This window comes from Elaeis guineensis, unplaced genomic scaffold (genome assembly GCF_000442705.2).
Source record: "Elaeis guineensis isolate ETL-2024a unplaced genomic scaffold, EG11 Super_Scaffold_1000033, whole genome shotgun sequence".
Lineage (NCBI taxonomy): Eukaryota > Viridiplantae > Streptophyta > Magnoliopsida > Arecales > Arecaceae > Elaeis > Elaeis guineensis.
Window position 1 is genome coordinate 11,858,263 of NW_027332424.1, and position 22,772 is coordinate 11,881,034.

Below are 22,772 nucleotides of genomic sequence, written 5' to 3' on the forward strand. Positions count from 1 at the left end.
AACAGCGACTGCCGGTAAGCCTTGACCGGACTCCTACGGGAGCCAGACTTCGCCTATGACTTTGATTGCAGGAAGACTTCGCCCCGACTCCTACGGGAGCTGGGCTCTGTCCACGACGCTGAGAAAGGCTCCGCCCGGACTCCTACAGGAGCCGGGCTCCACCCATAACTCCAACTTCGAGAGGGATTCTCCGTTCGGACTCCCACAGGAGCCGAACTTCGCCTCGGCCTTAGCGGAGAAAGACTCCAAGCGAAAAAAGAAGGCAATGGATTGCAACAGTGACGATTGAAAAACAAACAGCGCTCGAGGGTGACAGAGGCTCGGATCCTCGAATTCAAACCTTGGGAGGGACCCCGGACCCGAATGACCCCAAGCGAACATGCAGCCATTGACAGAATGACAACCAGGTATCTTCGAACGACGTAAAAGTCGAAAAGAAACTCGAAAAATAACAACCCTGCACGAATAAAAGAGGTCGTTGATGACCTTAAGACGACGTGAAAAAGACAAAAGGAAAATGAAGAAGTTCGACAGACAACTATTCAATGCAAGGTACAGACAAGGTAACAAAATTTTCTCTTCATTTAATAAGATATACGTTAGAGGACCCGGTGGGTCGGGAAAAAAAAAAAAGATATACATCATTGCGAGCCTCGCGAGTACGGCTTGGAAAGGATATATCGGAGGCCACTCCAAGCTACGAACACCTCTTCCCGTCTCTATCCTCCTCAGCCGCGTTCTCCAGTGCGTGTAGCAGACCTATCGGCTCTCGTCCCGTCTCACTTCACTCCATCTCTGAAGTCCCAACCCTAGGGGGAAAAGGGTGGGATAGATTCTCGGGGGCTGTAAAGGCAATGGCGGCAGTGACGAAGACCTGTTTCAAGAAGAGCCGGAGTCACTTTGGAGGCAGCGGCGATGTCAAGGATATGCTCCGCCTCCGAATGCTCCGTGACAGCCGCCACCCAACATGTTCCGGCAAGGTCGGCATGCGCTACTTCCACCGTCCCCGCAACAAGTTCCACTGCCCCACCATCGACGCCGACCGCTTCTGGTCCCTCGGCCCCGGCGGCATCAAGGATCCCGCCACAGCTTGTGACGGCGGCTCTGCCCTCTTGACCGGTATCACCCCGCCTTGCTACTCCAAAATTCTCGGACAGAATAACTTTACCGGCGGCCCCCGTTATTAAACCCCTGTTGTTGAAAGAATTCTTCCTTGAGCCTCCTTTGAAATGACAAGGATCCTCACCGGCCGCTGTTCTCCTCCTCGCCTTCCTCCAAGCCCTAGATATCCCTTCAAGGAGGGCCTCCGGGGAAGGAGACATGGTGTGGGAACCCTCAAAGAAGAAGTGGGGGGCTGAAGAAGGCGGGGACTGGTGCAAGGGAAGTAGCTGAGTAGCTAGGCTGTCAAGTGAAAGAAAGGTACCATCCTATCAACAGGATGAAGCCATGAAGGAAGATTAGGGGGTTTAAATAGCCGACGGATCCTAGCGCAGTTATGGCGACAGGTGTTCCTGGGCCAACTGGTGCGTGCCACGCGTCCCGTATGTCCCCTTCACCGCTATCGAGGGTTGACCGTTCACAAATTTCCGTAGCACGATGCTTGGGATCGCATTCCAACAGGGGTTCCAAAAAGACTCTTCAGGTCGCCTTCACCAGAAAATGGGCTCTGACGTGCACACATTAAATGCTAAAATATCTGGAGGCGGCAGTGCACAGGATGCGAGGGGACGGCTTCGGCTGTGCCCATCTCTCTGTACTTCCTACGTTCGAGATTCAAACTCGGAAGTAGGGGGACTGGTGTTGGGTATAAAATACCCACAGCCGAAGTCCTCAGTGGAATCGACTACATGACAACTCCGCCCGGACTCCTACGGGAGCCGGGCTCCGTCACCGACAACTCCAACAGCTACGAGCAGACTTCGCCCGGACTCCTACGGGAGCCGGGCTCCACCGCCGACATCGACTACGGGACAGCTCCGCCCGGACTCCTACGGGAGCCGGGCTCCGTCCTCAGCATCAACCGCTGGTAGGCCTCGTCCAGACTCCCACGGGAGCCGGACCTCCCCTCTGACTTTAATTGCAGGAAAACTTTGCCCGGACTCCTACGGGAGCCGGACTTCGCCCTCAACTCCAACGGCTGCAAAACGGACTGCGTCCGGACTCCTACGGGAGCCGGACTCCGCCGATGACTTCAGCAGCAAGGGGACTCCGCCCGGACTCCTACGGGAGTCAGGCTCGGTCCTCAACGTCAACTACTGGCAAGCTTCATCCGGACTCCTACGGGAGTCGGACTTCGCCCTCGACTCCAATGGCTGCAAGACAGACTGTGTCCGGACTCCTACGGGAGCCGGACTCTTCCAATAACTTCAGCCGCAAGAAGACTCCGCCCAGACTCCTACGGGAGCTGGGCTCCGCCGCTGACATCGACTACAGGACAGCTCTGCCCGGACTCCTACGGGAGCCGGGCTCGGTCCTCAACGTCAACTACTGGCAAGCTTCGTCCGGACTCCTACGGGAGCCGGACTTCGCCCTCGACTCCAACGGCTGCAAAACAGACTGCGTCCGGACTCCTACGGGAGCCGGACTCCACCGATGACTTCAACAGCAAGGGGACTCCGCCCGGACTCCTATGGGAGCCGGCTCGGTCCTCAACGTCAACTACTGGTAAACCCCGTCCGGACTCCTATGGGAGCCGGACTTCACCTTTAACTTTCATTGCAGGAAGACTCCGCCCGAATTCCTACAGAGGTCGAACTCCGACCGCTGTCGAGCTTCAGCCGATAGATCTGCGCCCCTTGGCGGCCCTGCTCCACTTCCTACAACGGATCCCGCACTGCTCCATCACCCCTGACAGGCCACAGTAACGGTCGCAGCCCTGCTCCACTCTCTGCGGCGGACCCTGCGCGACACCATTACTCTCTGACAGGCTGTATCAACGGCCATGATTCTGCTCCGCTCCCTGCGGCAGGTGCTGCATGACTCCACTACTTCATGGCAGGCCGCAATAACGGCCACGATCCTGCTCCACTCCTCGCAACTGATTCCACGTGGCGAGCTATGGCGATAGCCACGATTCTGCTCCACTACCCTTCGCAATAAAGTCCCCCTGACTACGAGCGGCCCACTACGAGACGGTTACCAACGTCGCCATCAATCCGTTACCTCCTCCGCCTATAAAAGGGGGACTCAGATACGTTATTCTATAAGCTCATTTCTTATCTCAAAACTCTGCTAAATTCTCCGTTCGAGCACTCCATTCTTGTTGAGGCAGAGAACTGACTTGAGCGTCGGAGGGTCTTGCCGGAGCAACCCCGCCTCCGATTTAGACTTCCTTTGCAGGTCCCAGCGACGATCGCGACTTCCCCGACTCCAGCTTCTCCAGCGCAAGCAGATTTTTGCACCAACATGTGCGATTAAATTATTTTGTGGATCAAATGATTTTAATTTTGATTAACGATTGATCTAGTCTTATCTTAGGATAACTATGCAGCATAACATAAGTTATGTGAAGGCAACCTTATGTCAGGATGATTCTAGATTAACCTTAAAGACTATGGCTTACATAATAGATCTAATCTATAGTCATTAATCAAAATATCTAACATAAATATGATTTAATCAAGATCATACATCATACATCATATGTATATGAGATTTAAACATCTCATGTTTCATATAAAATAGATTGCAATGATGATTTTCAGATCTATGCATCACATGAAAAAATATGATCCAATACATCTCATGCATTGTTAATATCCAATACATCTCATGTATTATTAATTAGATTTAATCTAATTTTATAATCTAATTTTTTAGATCTAAATTAGAAAATTAACTTTTCATGCATGTAAAAATGACATGGCTCTGATACCACTTGAAGAAAGTTTAGGTGATCGGCATGCTGAATTTTCATCTCATGAAAATAGGGCAGCAGAAGCATAAATTAAAATAATTTTAATTTATGGCATACAAAGGATCTAATCCTAATCTTATCTAAGGATCTAGTTTAGATATGCATGAAAAATATTCAGATCTGAAAAATAAAAATAAAGAAGAAGAAAAGATCGATTACCTTAATCACTTTTCCATCTTTCTGTCGAATCGGATCTTGCGGATGTCCGAAGTTTTTGATATAGCTGCACAAGTGCCCAGCCTCTACTGGTATCCATATGGAGATGATCTGATCAAAGTACTGAGGCCATTAGAGTTCTAGCATCTTGTAGACCTCGCTCTTTTTGCTTTGGATCGGACTCCTTCATCAACACCTTGAAGAATAGGGCTGCACCACGATCTCATTGCACTGATCTGATCTGATCAGATCAAGACCATCAAGAAGAAGAAAATATCATTTTTTTCTCTTCCTCTCCCTCTAATTTCTCTCTCTCAGATCTCATCTATAGGGAGAAAGGGTGTGGAGAGGTGGAGGGAAGGAAAATGGACAAGGCTGCAGTGCGATCTCATCGTGCTGAACTGATTTGATCTTCACAAGATCTTCAAGAAGAGGAAGAAGATACTTCTTCTTCTCTTCTTCTCTCCTATCTGATCTGATCAGATCAAGACCATCAAGAAGAAGAAAATATCATTTTTTTCTCTTCCTCTCTCTCAGATCTCATCTATAGGGAGAAAGGGTGTGGAGAGGTGGAGGGAAGGAAAATGGACAAGGCTGCAGTGCGATCTCATTGTGCTGAACTGATTTGATCTTCACAAGATCTTCAAGAAGAGGAAGAAGATACTTCTTCTTCTCTTCTTCTCTCCTTCTAATCTTCCTCTCTCTCTCAGATCTAGAGGTGTGGCATGGGATGAAGAAGGGGAGAAAAGGGTGTTGAGATGTCTCTTGCGGCAAGCAATCACCATGCAAAAATCTGCACATTATCAAATAGCGCATGCCCATTCTTCTTTTTATTTTTGTCACACAAAAATAATTTCTCATACCCCAAAATTGATAGGATCTAATCTACTTCTTTATTTGAATCAAATTCAAAAGAAAGTTTGGTCAAAAAGGGAGAGAGAGTCCTAGAGAAGTGGGAAGACACCAACTTGCACCTCCCCACACCTTCATGCACATAGAAAAGAAAGCAGCATGATTTCTCACACCCCCACTCTCCTTTGCTATGTGAATGATGAGAGAGAAGGCTGATAAAAAGGTCTTAAGGCATCTGATTTAATTGGAATTCAAGTTGGATTCGATTTGAATCTAATTCATATCCGATTCGAATCATATTTAAAAATGATGTCAACCCTAATCTAATCAGGATTGTAATCCAAGTCTAACTTGAATAATTAAACCCAATAAGCCTTAAATTAAGTCAATATTAATTAAATTAAATTAAATTTAAATTAATTTAGGACTTGATCTATAATTTAATCAGACCCAATTAACTTGTAACACTTGCAATTAAGTCCCTTATGCTAATAATTAGCAATTTTCAAATTTATAACTCTTACAAATTGATCCAAACCATCAATCTAATTGATAATTTGATCATGATCTAAGCCATTGATCAGGATGAGCTCCTTTTATATATGATACCTCATGTTTTATTCTATTTGGTAGTGAGACATACCATGATCTCCATCACTGTATCATCAAAAATTCTTTCGATGGGCTGGAACAATTCTAACTTACCCCATCAAGGATCGTTGATCCAAAAATAATTCTAGTGAGTTCTCATGATACACCAATGATGCCTAGCAGTATGTAGTAGCAATCCAGTGAAATAGAAGGATGAACTCCTAGGTGTAGTTACCATGTAATTAAGTTTCTTTATCGAGAGTCCCAACAAGATGCAGGTCATGGAACCTCATCAAACTCTAAGCATCCGTCATATGCCAGACTTAATTAGCTCGAGTCTAATCATAAATCTCATAAATTTTTTTTTCATAATCATGTTACTATGGCCACAGACTTATGGACTCAGCCTCTTAGATCGCATGGGACTACTCCACAACTGCTGAGGCTGATAGATCTACTATAAGTGCACTCCTACTCCTACAGTGAACATACTATAGTCAACGTTGACTATAAGGATCCATATGGCTAGGGATATTGTTTATATATAGTCCAACTATAGCAACCATACTATGAGCAACTAAGGTACTGCAGGTCAAAGAACCACTCACATAACTACAGCATCGAGAAGTCACTGACGAGTGAGTAGGTATTCATATGACTTCTCATTCTTGATCACGCTCAGTACCGTTGTTCTCTAACAATCACCTGTACTCTCACTCTAAATCCCCACATTGTAGACTCAAGACCCGTCTATCTAAAAAAAAATAATCGTGCATCAGTCTACTCGAATCAATTCCTGTCCCCACGATGATCATCAACTGGAAGCTTTTAAAAATTAATCTATAATGAGAAATGTCTTAAATTCTCAACTCTTAAGAATATGTGTCATTAACTATTAACTCCTTGAATGATTCTAGGACACATTACTCTAGAATGGATATAATTGCCCATTAATTTTAATTTCAACGAATCAGTACAAACTTTTGTCTTGAAAAATTATAGTATGTCAGCCAACAATTGGCTTTTCAAATCACACATCTATCATATACAACTCTTGTAGGTGAGTGATCATAGCCCTAATAGTGGGCATATGCTCATGTTGGCTTTGTAACTTATTTGACATGGAAGCTAGCACATACCACTTAATCTGACTGTCCTCATCCATCTACTTTTCATATGCTGTTCTTTGCTAGGATGCTTTGGTAACACCAGCAGTTCCTGCTCGAGTACATGATCTAATATTTTAGAAGTCAGGACAAACTTGAGGTTTCTTAGTCAATTTTTAAAATTAATTTTGACTAAATGATTGGATTCAAGGATGCGGGCTAGAGGGTTTGAAGCTGACATGGTTTAACTGTGAGAGGAATCCCTCCACTCTCTGGATAGGAAGCGAAAACCCTACTGTGATAACTAAGTTTCTAGTGAGTGCTGCGGTCCCACCGATGCCATACACCTCATCTAATAGTTATTGATAAAATACACACAGATGCATGGACAACTCTTTACCGAGATGTTTCTCCAAGCATATTGCAGCGACTTGTCTCTAAGTTATGCGGGCTCACCTAACAATTATTGACCACACTCCTTAGTTAAACCTGACCCATCATTCACAAGTAGGTACAAAGCCATAATTAGGTCTCTCACCTAACAGTCATTGGGCCCAACCTCATCTTTATCCTGAAACAACTCTTTGCTAATAGAATGGATGCATGTTCCCAGTGCAACTGAACCACTATGACCAATCAAGAATAATCAACACTAGTACAATACCTGTACATCTACAACTGTGGAAGACATATGGACTTTATATTTATGGAGAGGTTTAGGCTTAGGTCTCATCTAATCAGTTATCATATGACCGATCTAATTGGCATGGGCTAAATCAAACTACCAAGCAATCTTATTCAAGACTCAATCTTTCAAATTGACCAAATAAGTAGAGATTTATGAGGATCCCCTATTATTTTTCTTAGACACCAATAAACTGACTAGATCAGTGAACAGAATCAATTAAATAATCACCTCTCAATTTCTTGCCTTAGACACCAATAGGTTATTGTTGAAAATTATGTTGTAAAATCAATCATGTGATGATTGAGTTCATCATTATATATGAATTATTGATTATTGAATAAAAGTTATTCTGATATTTTTCATTACAAAGTTACATCTTTTTTGAACTCTTATACTGTGATGAAATCCTTAGAACTATGCGAGTGTACGATAAAGAGAGGATTTATCATATAGTTCTTAAACATATTCATGATCAAATGATACGTCATTATAGGATGATGATATATATCGAGTAAAGATCATTGTATGCCATATGGGTTGGTTGTCCTCTTAACCAAAGAGTGTGGTGACACTGGTATGGCATACAGGTGAGATGTAGGGATACATCATCACTGAACAAGTGACTCACCTGCTAAGCATTCTACTGTCAAGAGCTGCTCATGAAATACATGGGTATAAGTATCTTTCAGACCTGAGATCATCATAGTGACTTGCAAGTAATTTATTGTGCTTTGGTGCCAGACTATTTGGATTTTTAATGCAGTGATGAAAGGTTACTAGGTACAGTCAAGTATTTATGAAGTCTGTGTGTGGATCAATATGGAATTGATCCCTCCAGATTATTAGAGATGATGTATCACTATATTTTAATTTAGTAAAGCCGTGGCCAGGGTAATCTATGAGATAGATTTGAAAGGTTGAAATACAATACGAATGAAGCAATCCCGATTGATAATTAACCTGAGACCATCCTAGAGCATTCAAGATCAAAAGGATGATTTATGTAGTAACAACCATGTGTATGGGTTCTAAAATATTTTTTTGTGATAATTCGACCTATCTGAATGTCAGAAACCATTGCTAGATGGTATCTCGATTAGTATAGAAATTAGTTCCTGTACTACCGACTTAGTATTTGAACCTATGGAGTCACGCACACAAGTCAGACAAAGTAGAAAAAAATTGACCTATATTTATATATCCAATTTAGAAGTACTTGAATTGATTGAATATATAAGCTAGCTTAATTGAGAATTAAGGTATGGGTCAAATGGGATTGAAGAGTTGACTATATCTAGCTAGCACTACACATGAGGTTCAGGTTCGATCTTGAGGATGAACAGTTTCTGATCCGTGATCCATAAAGCATATGAAAGATTGAATTTAAGTGATAATTAATTTTAAATTAGATTTGAATTAATTAATCTTAATTGGATCCAAAATTCAAGTTAGACTTGGTACAAAAATTCTAAAAAATTTTGGATTGATAGCCTTTCAAAATTATTTCAAACCAGCTTCAAATTAGATTTGAATCGGATCTATTTTTGATGAGATATGAGTATTCTCACTTGCACTAAGATTCTCCTCTATTATGGGCCAACCAACACCTAGAGCTTTGCTCATTTGGGGCATCCCATATGGGTGAGGGAGTGGGTGCAAATTGGTTGTCATATATGATGGCAATTGTATCTCATGTCGAAATTTTTTTTTCATGAGTATTAGACTGATTCAAATCAGATTTAAGTTAGAACTCTTATAGTTATTAAGTCATAAAAATTATCTATAAATAGAGAGGGTCTCTACCTATGGATGCATAGCAAACAAATCAAATCGAGAGAAAAGAGAAAGAGAGAGAGAGGCGTGAGAAGAGAGAAAGGTCTCTTTTTCCCCCCTCTGCTTATTGCCGCCCCTATTCCCTTGGGTGTGGATCCATCTTGGGCATCCTACTTGTTGGTGTGAGGTATCATACCAGCATATCTCATCTCTCAATTGATTGATTTGTGAAGATAATTGATTCGAGTTTATCCTGCTTTTCTGCGATGTCTGACGTGCATATGAAGTAGAAGATCTATATATCCAGACCTTTGCAAAGATTTATATCAGATAATTTAAGATTTAATCTCTAGTTCTACTACTAATCAGATAAAAATTTGATTCTTAATCATGTAGATGAATAAAAAAATTTTTAGATGCAACTTGGGCCTTCTGAGGAGAAACAGTTTCTTTCCCTTCAATTGGTATCGGAGCAGATCTAAAATATATGATACATAATAGAATTTTATGAGATTAATTATATAAGATGTAATTAAAATTTTTTGTGAGATATTAAATTTAATTTAAATCTATTTATATAAAATTTCTAATCTAATTTTGATTAGATTAGAGGTGCCTAATCAAAGGTTGATTGAGGTTGTTATAAGTCTATTATAACAGAATTTTGTTGTTGCTGAATTTCTGATGGAATAATAATATAAATTAAAATCTATTTTAAATTTATTTTAATAAAATTTTAATATTATTATTTTTTTATGAAGTAAAATTTATTTTAGATCTGAATTAGATTTATTTTGATAGATATTTAGATCTAAATCCTATCAAAATTTAGCACTGTATGAAAATAGATTTTATCAAAAATTTATTCCTTATACATTTATATTTGTATCTAATTAATTTTTTATATGATATAAAATCTAAAATTGATATTTTATAATCAATATAAGATATATTTTAGATTTGATATGATATATATGATATATTAAATCTAATTAGATTAGATGAAGAATATAATTGATAAGATCAAGGACATGTTCATGACATAAAATAATTTTATCAATAATTTTATATTGATGTAATTATATATAAAATTAAATTTTAGATCTTAGTAGCCTAGTACTCGGATTGATGAGATCATCAAATCATCCGATCATAGGAGATTGAAGAGATTAATCTCTTTTTTGCCTATTCGATGAGTTCTCTTATGACGTATAGGGGTGTCATTATGATCTGGTTTCATAAAGAAAAAAAATGAATAAATTTTTATGTATAATTTTGATCATAAATATAGTTAGATTAGATCAAAAATAATTTAAGATTCATTACAATAGGATAAAATTCAGATATAAAATTATTTTAGATCTAAATTGTATGTTATATATGATGTAATCGGTATTAATCTAAAGGTTATCATGATACATGAGATATATGTATGAAGTTTAAATTTAATCTATGTATGTTTAATTATTAAACATATTATAAAAATTTATTTTTATATATTGAAACATATGGTATGCTTCACCTGAAATCCTTGTAGAATAGTTTTACAGACTAAAACATATGTTTCACACACTTAATTATGAATTAAGTTTTGAATGATCTAGATTTGAGAATTGAAGATCATTAAGATACCATATAAAATGATGGACAAAGGGTTAGCATGAATCAGATCCTTCTAATGGGTTGGATCTAGGGTTAGAAATATATATGGACCATGTAGAGAAATTGATTAAATCTAATTAAGTGTTGAATTAGTCAGGCCAGTATTTCTCTAAATTAATCTGAATAGTTGTAGTTTGATCAAGTCTATGTGTTTGACCCTAATAAATGGACCATGATCTTGACTCCATGGTTGAGCCTAAATCTTTTGGTGAACCAAATCGAAACTAATTAACTAGTTGGTGTCTGTGGTAAGTTTGGCAGATTCGATCCAGTGACTTTTAATTGGGAGCTCTTCGCCTAGATGCATCTACGGTGAGTTAAGAGCATATCCCTTCTACTGATCTGACTTACTTGGCTAACATTGTAGATTATATTTTGATTAGGTCACTAGTCGATTCGTGCAGACCCATGCCATTAAGGTGATCAGTGTGACTAATTTAGATATCTTTAGACCAGCTTGTGTCTAATTCTTTACATGATTTGGTGAAGTCAGTGGGAGGATTTACAGCTTGCAAGTCGACTTCTTCTCTTATTCTCAGATTAATGAAATCAAATCCTCTAAATTATTAGGTCTATAAAGTGATAAAGTTATGAGATAACTTGATCATTGCCTCCTATTAAGGTGCATGATAATGAGTTCAATATTTCAAATAGGCATTGGAGGTGCCACATGCTTGGTGTCTATTATATATCAAAATTATCATTCATCATATGACCATCATGATGTACCTTTAGATCAATGCTCAGGTTGGCCAAGCCACACTCGGGCCTGGACATCCATTTGTTGGATGCACTTGGTGTGTCATATTAATGGTTGGACCTAATCGAGATTTTCAAAGGAGGTGCCACACCCCTGCTGAAGGGAAGCCTGGGGCAAAAGTTATTGCTAGAAGTTATTTGAAGAAATAATTAGTTATGAACCTACCCATAAATGCAGTAAGATTGGTCGAGCCACACTCAGATCGGAATGCAATCCATGTGGATTCTAGTATTCGCTAAGAGATTAGTGTAATTCCTCGAGTTGGAGGTAGAGGCTATCAATTCATAAAAATAGTGGGAGGACCTTTAAACTAAAGTCCGTATCTTCAGAATCAAAAATAATTCATATACTAATAGGCTAATATTTTTTACTTTTAGTTATGGCCAACGCACTATCCCTTCGTATGCTGTTGGACAGCGACAGGCTCACCGAATCCAACTTTGATAGCTGGTATCAAAAGTTGAAGATCATCTTGGAGCACGAGAGAATTTTGTACGTCCTTACGGATTAGGCACCTAAAAAATTTGCAGCCAATGCTCCTCGTGTCGTGAGAGATACTTACATGAAGTGGCTCAATGACCACACGATTGTGCATTGCATGATAAAGACAGTCATTAATGACAAACTTAGTCGTAAGTTTGAGGATGCACAGCCAGAGGAGATTATTCAAATATAGAATGAGTCTTTTGGCATCCTTGAGGATGCAGAGAGACACAAAACCTCCTGCGCAGTATTCAATACCCATATGCGAGATGGGGCTTCAGTCACCAATCATGTATGTACATGATTGAGTAGATAAACGCCTTAGCAAATTTGACTTTCCATTGTATGAACAGTTAGGCAAGGATGCTCTTCTCAATTGACTACCGAAATCTTACCTACTCTTTCTCAGTCATTATAGAATGACGAAGCCTGCAGTAAACTACCATGGTTTGCTAGGATTACTGCAGACTTTTGAGAAGGATCACCAGCTTTAGAAGGAGCCAGTGAATTTAGTGGGAGGTTCATCTACAAGGCATTGATCCTCTAGTAGAGGAAAGAAGAAAAAGGTACAGAAATCCCATGCCACTGATCCCAAACAAAGCAAACTATCAAAAATTGACAAGAGCTAGGTAGAATGCTTCTTCTGTAAGAAGCTAGGTCATTGAAAAAAAAATTGTCCTGCTTACATAGCCATCCTTGACCCAAACAGACTTAAAAATAAGAGAAAGAAGCAAACGATTACTTCATAAGGTACTTATATGATAATACCTTGTAATTTTTCTATTTGTGATACTACTACCTGGATATTGGATACCGAAAGTTCTATTAATATATGTAATTTATTGTAAAGACTACAGATAAGTAGAAAGTTTCGAGAGGGCGAGCGGTTCCTTAACGTTGGAGATGGAAGTCTTGTTCCAGTTCTGACCTTGAAAACTTTACAGCTTGCCTTCGAGTCCAATAGTGTCATGTTAAATGATTATCATTATTGTCCCTCTTTTTTGATGAATGTCATCTTTGTAGGCCTTTTGGCCAAACTTGATTACAAGTTTATAATAAATGATGATTTTTGTATCATTATGAATGATATTACAATTATGCATGGATAATTAAAATATGGCATATACATAATATCACGGTCTGTTAGTGTAATATACACACCCAGTAAGCACACTAAATTAGATGATATTAGTGAATCTTACCTTTGGCATTGTAGGCTTGGTCATGTGAATAAGAATAGGATTGATAGGTTAATTAAGGAATGTGTCCTTAAGATAGATGATTGTAAATCATTGCTTACCTGTGAGTCCTATCTACTTGATAAGATGACTAAGTCATCTTTTAAAGAAAAAGATAAAAGAGCCAGTGATGTCCTAGGTCTAATGCATACTGATGTATGCAGGCCTATGAACATAAGTGTCGGAGGAGGATACTACTACTTCATTACGTTTACAGATGACCTATCGAGGTATGGATATGTCTATCTTATGAAGCATAAGTCAGAATAATTTGAAATGTTCAAACAATTTCATGCTGAAGTAGAAAAATAAACTGAAAAGAGTATTAAGATCCTTCGGTCAGACTGAGGAGGTGAATACCTCACCAGTGAGTTTCTGACATATCTGGAAGAGAATGAGATTTTCTCACAGTGGATCCCTCCTAGAACACCAAAACATAATGGGGTGTCGGAGAGGAAAAATCGAACCTTGTTAGATATGATCCGATCCATGATGGGCTTTGTGAGTCTGCTAATCTCCTTTTGGAGATATGCTCTAGAAACTATCTGCTACATTCTGGATAAGGTGCCTAGCAACTCTGTCGATAAAACTTTATATGAGATATGGACTGGGCGTAAGTCAGTGCTCTCACTCCTTAAGATCTAGGGGTGTCTAGCTTATGTCAAGTGTTTAAAGACAGATAAGCTTAGACCAAAGTTTAATAGATGCTTGTTCATAGGGTACCCAAAGAAAACTAAAGGATACTACTTCTACCTCACTGTAGAACAATAGGTGTTTGTCAGCAGTCGGACAGTCTTTTTGAAAAAAGAGTTTCTTGGTGAAGGAGCTAATGTCTGTAAAATTGAACTTGATGAAGTTCATGAGATGGAAGGACCGACACACACAAAATTAGATTTGATTGGTGAATCAAATTTAGAGCTAGTAGAGAAATCATTAAGGAGATCCGATAGAGTATCACATCAACCGGATAAATACTATAATTTTTTGGTTCGAGATGGTGAACCCATCGAACTTGATGAGAATGATGAGGATCCGATCACCTATATAGAGGTCATGCAAAGGCCCGACTCCCAAAAATGGCTTAAGGCCATGAAATCTGAGATGGAGTCCATAGAGATCAATGGTGTATGGACACTAGTTGATCCTCCTGAAGGGATAAAATTCATAGGGTGTAAATAGATTTTCAAGAGAAAAAGAGGAGCGGATGGGAAGGTAGAGACCTATAAAATCCATCTAGTTGCCAAGGGTTACCATCAGCATTATGGTATTGACAATGATGAGACGTTCTCTCCTGTGGTAATATTCAAGTCCATCCAGATTATGCTTGCTATTGCTGCACACTTAGATTTTGAGATCTGGTAGATGGATGTCAAAACTGCTATCCTTAACATGGAGCTAGAAGAAGAGGTGTATATGATACAACCTGAAGGATTCACATCCACAGATGAGTCGAAAGTGTTCAAGCTGAAAAGGTCTATTTATGGACTTAAGCAGGCATCTAGGAGTTGAAACATGTATTTTGATAAAGTGATCAAAATGTATGACTTCATTAGAAATAGACAAGAGTCTTGCATCTACAAGTAGATTTTCAATTCTATAGTCATCTTTCTTATGCTGTATGTGGATGACATACTGTTACTAGAAAATAACATCTCAACTTTGTAGAGTATGAAGCTGTGGTTATCATCACAGTTCTCCATGAAGAACTTGGGAGAAGCATCCTACATCCTCGGGATGAAGATCTATAGGGATAGATTTAGAAGGTTGCTTGGATTGTCCCAAACCATGTATATCAACATCCTATTGAAGCGGTTCAACATGGATAATTTCAAGAAAGGCTATTTTTCAATAGACCATAGAATTACTCATTCCAAGAAGGATTGTTTAACAACTTCTGAGGAAAGAGAGTGCATGAGTAGAATACCATATGTTTGGACAGTGAGCTCTATCATGTATGCTATGACATGTATGATGTCGGATGTAACCTATTCACTAGAGGTAGTGAGTAGGTACCAGTCTAATCCGAGTGAGAAGCATTGAAAGATTGCAAAAGCAATTCTTAAGTTTTTAAGAAATACTAAAGACCAATGGCTTATCTATAGAGACACTGACTTAAAACCTGTGGGATATACTGATTCCAATTTTTAGTCAGATTGTGATGATAGCAGAAGCGTGTCAGGCTACGTACTTACTCTGAATGGAGCTGTTTGCTGGAAGAGTTTCAAGCAACATACTGTGGCTGATTTTATATGTGAAGCAGAATACATTGCTGCATTGGATGCTGCAAAGGAGGTGGTGTGGTTGCAGAAGTTCATCGATGAGCTGGGAGTGACACCTTCTATTGATGGCCCTGTATTGCTGTACTGTGATAGCTCCAGTGTCATATCTCAAGTGAAAGAACCCAACTCGCACCACTGCACCAAGCATGCTCTGCGCCGCTATCGCCTGGTGTGAGAGATCGTGAACCATGGTGACATCCAACTTCAAAAGATCGACGGAAAAGAGAACCTAGTTGACCCCTTCACTAAAGCTCATCAAAGAGTTTGATGATTTCAAATGGAAGATGGATATAAGATACTACCTCGATTAGCTTTAGTCCAAGTGGGAGTTATTGAAAATTGTGTCCTAAAATCAATCATGTGACAATTGAGTTCATCCTTGTATATGAATTATTGATTATTGAATAAAAATTATTCTGATATTTTATATTATAAAGTTACATCTTCCTTGAACTCTTGTACTATGATGAAGTCTTTAGAATTATACTAGTATGCGATAAAGAGAAGATTTATCGTATAGTTCTTAAACATGTTCACAACCAAATGATACATTATTAAAGGATGATGATGTCTATCGAGTAAAGATCATTGTGTGTCATATGGGTTGGTTATCCTCTTAACCAAGGAGTGCGGTGACACTAGTATGGCATACAGGTGAGATGTAGGGGTACATCATCACTAAATAAGTGACTCACCTACTTAGCATTCTATTGTCACGAGCTGCTCGCGAAACACATGGATATAAGTGTCCTTCAGATCTGAGATCACTATAGTGATTTGCAAGCAACTCACTATATTTTGATGTCAGACTATTTGGATTTCTAATACAGTGATGGAAAACTACTAGATACAGTCAAATACTTACGAAGTCTGTATGTGGATCAAGATGGCATCCAAATTATTGAAGATGATGTATCACTGTATTTCAATTTAGCTAAGCCTTGGCCAGGATAATCCATCAGATAGATTTGAAAGGTTGAAATACAATACGGATGAAGCAATCTCGGTTGATAGTTAACTTGAGACCATCCTAGAGCATTCATGGTCAAAAGGTTGAATTATGCGGTAACCATATGTATGGATTTTAAAATATTTTTTTATGATAATTCAACCTATCTGGATATCAAAAATTATTGCTAGATGGTATCTCAATTAGTGCAGAAATTAGTTTCTGTGCTACCGACTTAGTGTTTGAACTTATGGAGTCACACACACAAGTCAGATAAAGTAGGAAGGAATTAGCCTATGTTTATATGTCCAATTTGGAAGTACTTGACTTGATTGAACATATAAACTAGCTTGATTGAGAATTAAGTTATGGATCAAATGGGATTGGAGAGTTAACTATGTCTAGCTAGCACTACACATGAGGTTCAGGTTCGATCCCAGATATGAATAGTTTCTGATCCATAATCCATTGAGTATATGAAAGATTTGATTTAAATACTAATTAATTTTGAATTAGATATGAATTAATTAATCTTAATTGGGTCTAAAATCTAAGTTAGATTTAGTACAAAAGTCCTAAAGAGTTTGGGATTGACAGTCTTTTAAAATTATTTTGAACCAGCTTCGAATTGGATTTGAAGCGGATCCATTTTTGATGAGATATGAGTATTTCCACTTGCATTGAGATTTTCCTCTAATTATGGGCCAACCAACACCTGGAGCTTTACTCATTTGGGGCATCCCATGTGAGTGAGGGAGTGAGTGTAAATTGGTTGTTATATGTGATGGCAATTATATCTCATGAAGGAATCCTTCTTTCATGAGTATTGGGTTGATTCAAATCAAATTTGAGTTAGGGCTCTGATACTTATTGGGTCATGAAAATTATCTATAAACAGAAAGGGTCTCTACTTATAGATGCATAGCAAACAGATCAGATCGAGAGAAGAGAGAAAGAGAGAGAGGCATGAGAAGAGAGAAAGGTCCCTTCTTCCCCCCTCATCTTGTTGCCACCCCTCTTCCTTTAGGCTTGGGTCCATCTTGGGCATCCCACCTGCTGCTGTGAGGTGTCACACCAGCATATCTCATTCCTCAATTGATTGATTTATGAAGATAATTGGATTGGAGTTCATTCTGCTTTCCTGCGACGTATGACGTGCATGCGAAGTAGAGGGTTTGCACATCTAGGCCTCCACAAAGATTTATATCAGATAATTTAAGATTTGATCTCTGGCTTCTCTGCTAATCAGGTAAGGATTTGATCTTTAATCATGTAGATGAATAAAAAAATTTTTAGATGCAACTTGGACCTTCCGAGGAGAAATAGTTTCTTTCCCTTTAGTTAATTGGTCCAAATAGATTAGCTTAAGCGAATCAGGCTCAAGTCATCAAGCCAAACTAGATCCTTAGGTTAATCCATTCTATATATAGAATTTAATCAATTTGATCAATAATAATTATATGATCTTAAAATTTAATTGACCTAATCCTAATCAATATTTGATTCAGTTTGATCAATTATTTAATCGAATTAGACCTGTTATGTCCAATCAAAAACCCTAGATGCAATATAATTACATGATCTAATTTTTGATTTACCCATGACCAAAACCCACATATACAAATATAAATTTTAAATTTTAAAATTAAATTTTAGATCTAAATTTTTGGTAGGAAAGATAAGTTTTAAATCATAAAATTAATTTTCATATTTAACATATAAGTATATATCTCATATGAAAGGAATATGCCCTACAAGCCAATCGAAATTTGTATTTTGATGGGTTTTTCTTATAATCTTTCAGACTTATGTATTGACTCTTTAAATAATAAAAGATATTTTCATCATATGTTGCATCTTACTTTAGTAATGATTATGATGAACTCCATAAATCAGAAAAATGGGTTTAGGATTATGATGAGATCATACCTATGAGACTTAAAATCCTAAAAATCTTGATTTAGAATATTCCTAGTCATAGGAGCATTGAGTAGGAGATCAATATTCCGGATAGATTAGCACTTTCTATGTATGCTCGAAGGAGAGGGTGGCAGATCTCATATGCCACTTATGTGAGACACTAATACAAGGAAGTGGGTGCTCATTAGAGAATGAGTTCACTGAATTGATCCGACTTAAGAAACATCTTATGGAATTTACTTACTTGTCAAAAGATGTTTTCTTATAGTGGGAGTTGTGCATGTAATCTTTGACCTGAGACTACCATAGAACCTTGTATACATGAATCCATATTTTTTGGTTCATACTCGTTCATGACTTAGTCATGTACGAGGTGTTCTAGATATGGTAGAATGTGTATGGAGGTTGTGAGTAGGTCAACATGAAATCGATCACTCCAGGTAAGAGGAAATCGCATCCTACTTGTTCTAATCGATTGATGATTCAGGAAGCCTTTGATCAAAGAAAAATAAAAATTAGAAAGAGTTTTTAATATTTTATTAATTGAATCATCATATAAGATTGAGAGAAATATGAGTATGATATTGGATTTGACATCATTCCATATCCAGAGTCATATTCGGGGTGCAGGGAGATCGCAGGATCAAATTGCATGATAACTTTCCACTGAAGGGTATTTTTGATATTTCCATCAAAAATTTCATATCTTCTAAGTAGAAATGATACGTTGCTAGATGTCAATCTTATCTTATGGGTTTGATCAAATTAAAGAGTTTAAGTCAATCACCAATTAGAAAGAGTTCTAATTGCTGAAATCGGGTTAGCTCGATTGGATCTAGATTGGTTAGATTAAATTCTAATCAAATCAAATCGACTTGAACTCGAACCTATTGCTAGTTAGATGTGGAACCTAATGGGTCACACACAAAGGGTATTGATCAAGGGTCTAATTGGATTAGATCATGTTTGCAAAATTGACATGCAAGCACATGTTGCAAAAAACTAGCTCCTTTTTTCGAATCAGGTTTAAAATTGATTCCAGATTGGGCTAATTAAAGCTAAATTAATTCAAATAAATTTTGGATTTGAGTTGGTTCAGCCCTTTTCTGCATGTACCAAAAGTTTGGAACCAGGAAACCAATTCTCCACGAGTCAAGAATTTTTCTTGTGCGTGGGTGCAGTTTTTGTGTGCAGAAATAGTTTTCGCATCCCATGAGATGGGATGCCTCATCCTCGAGCTTATCCTATGTTCCATGTTGAAATAAATTTTTAGATGATTTTTAACTTTATTTTGAGCATCAAGAATTTTTCTGAAGTTAAAATTCCTTCTGGTTTAATCGTGGAAATTCGTTGAAGTTGGAAATCCTGTCAGCCTGATCCATGCGCCTGACCAAGAGTCCAACTTGTGAAGGACTCTAACCCATTTGTCATGCCACTTTTTAACCTGAATTTTTTTCCACGATATTCTCATGTTAGTACCTTAATTTTTGGCTATTGGATGGACAAAATTACATTGATGGGTGGTGGAAAAAAATTATTCCATGTGAAGCTGCGTGACTCATCGGAGAATCATCGAGAAAAATGTTCCGAAGAGTCCTTCTGCATGAAGCATCTCTTGGATCTTTTCCTGATGATTGACATGTGTCAAAAACTTTTAGATAGGCATGAGAATTTATTAGAAGGTGTGAGATTTTCTGATGGATGCGAGATGGCGTGTGGAAGGGGTGCGAAAAATTCCCGAAGGCAACCCATCGCTAAGTATTTAAAGGGGGGTGCGCCGGGGGATTGGATTTATTCAGATTTCCAATTCCTCTTTCTTTCTAACATCCTCTCCCTATTATCCAATTAGTCTCTTCCTTCTCTTGTTAGGACAAGTCCAAAAATAAAAGGACAAGTCGATTTTAGGACAAGAGTCTAGGAAGAGAATTAAGGAAGACAAGGAGAGAAGAAAGGTAGGGATAGGAAGGCTAGGAGAAGAGAAGAGCGTCTTGAGGTCCTGGTGTTCAAGAAAATTCTCAAAGTGAGAATTTTGGAGGAGGAATCATCTCAAAGAGTTGGTGTCCTATCATAGCCCTGTGTGGATCACCATTGGAGGGCGAACACTGGGTGCCTGGTGGAGGTTCTGTCCAAAATTTGGATTAAGCGCTGCAGGTATTCTTCTATAACTTAAATTTAATCTTGAATTTATGTTGTATATGATTGTTAATCATCAAGGAGATACTGGATTTAAGGGTTTAATATTTAGGATTTCTTTATTAAAATTTTGAAATCCATTATTTTCCACTGTGCATGCCCACTCTGAAACCCTACAGTTGTATCAGAGCCGGCCTTGTTTGGTTCAATCATATATACATAATATTATGTGATCGACAGTATGATTTATACTATAAAATGATTTATACTTTCATATGATGATATAAATAATACATATATCATTCACCACTTCATCATCTTGACATAAGGTTGTCCTAGCATAACGGGATTATGCTGCAAGATTGTCCTAGGATGATGAATGTCCATATGTTACACTTGCACATGTAAAAATTTTAATGTTGATAATAAATGGGTATTATGTAGTTAGAATGTGCATGAGACCAAATAAAAGCCCTCATTAGAAAATTATATTAAGTGGTAGTGATATGCAACTATGGGTTAACCAATTCTTGATCAATTGATCAATTGGTGTCTAGGAAAGTGCTATAGGTGGTTTTTTAATTGGTTCCGTTGTCTGACCTGGCAATTTATTGGTGTCTAAGGAAAGCAATGGGGGACCCCCACCTTACTTACCTGGCCAATTTGATTAAGCGATCTTGATATTGAAAAACTCTAATGTTGAAAACACTATTAAGGGCCTTCCTTCATGCTAGGTTAATGTTACATCATGAACTATAGGCTAGTTTGTTGTGTTAACATGAGGCTTGTCATAAGGATTGATATAACATAATCCTGGTGCATAGAAGATGCTTACGGTAATTTTGAATATACTGCTTTGTTGTGTTAAACAAGGGTAGTTATATTAGAATTTGACTGTATTGAAATGAAGGGTCTAACTTAACTAAAATATTATAGCTTGTTGTATTAACACAAGACTAATAATATTTTAAGGCCAAGATATAATATTGAAAATTGCATGAGATGCAATTGGAAAGAGTTTCCTACCTATGAACTCATAAGGGTTTGTTTGTTAACACAAGATCATTATGAGGAATTAGGGATCTCAATCCCTACTAAGATAAATATAACATATGTCTCGTTCATCATAGTAGAGGGTTATGATGTTCGATAAAATAGTGGGAGGTAAATTAAATCTAAAGACCTTATTTAATTGTATGAGTTAATATGAGTTATTTGCTTATGTAATATTCTTTAATTATTATAGATTAAATTCTACAAATGGCATCTTCACTATCATTGCGAGGAATTTTAGATTCCAACAAGTTGATCGGTCCAATTATGTGGACTGATTGAGGAATTTAAAGATCGTACTCACTCAGGAGAAACTCTCCTATATTCTTGACATCCCTGAACCACAAGAGGTTGGGGATGATGCCATAGAAGAGGAGGTATCCACATACAGGATGTGGAAGAATGACAGTTTGACTGTCAAGTGCATCATATTGGCCTCTATGAGCAATGAGTTGCAGAGGCAGCATGAGAGCATGGATACTCAATCCATACTCCTCAATCTTAAAGAGTTGTATGAAGAACAGAGTAGAACTGCTAGATATGAGATATCTAAGCAGTTATTCCATGCTAGAATGACTGAGGGATCATCCGTACAAGACCATGTCCTGAAGGTCATTGATCTGATCACTAGATTGGGTCAACTTGGTTTTGTGATGGATGGAGAATTAAGTCAGAATTTGATCCTGCAATCTCTTCCCGAGTCATTCGCTCAGTTTGTTGTGAACTATCATATGAACAAACTGAATACCTCCTTACCTGAGTTGTTGAATATGCTTAAGACAGCTGAGAGCCATATTAAGAAAGAAAAGGCTCCACTTCTTCTTGTGGGTAAAACCTCAAAGAAGAAGTCAGGTTTTAAGGGTTCAAAGAAAGCACTGAATCTAAGGGTGGCAAGATGAAGAAGAAGGGGAAGAAAGTCTCCGGACAGGGTACCTGCTTTCACTGCGGCAAGGCAGGACACTGGAAAAGAAATTGCAAATTATATCTTGCAACTATAAAGGCAGGTGCAAGCGATGCACCAAAAGGTATGTATGAGATACATACAATTTTGTCATTAAGTTCTTCCAATTCAGACTCTTGGGTATTGGATACTGCCTACGGTTCTCATATCTGCAAGTCGTTGCAGGGGCTGCAGAATATTAGAGTGCTGAAGAAGGGTGACTTCGAGCTCTACGGCGCTGGAGGAGAGTCAATCCAAGCAGAGGCTGTAGGG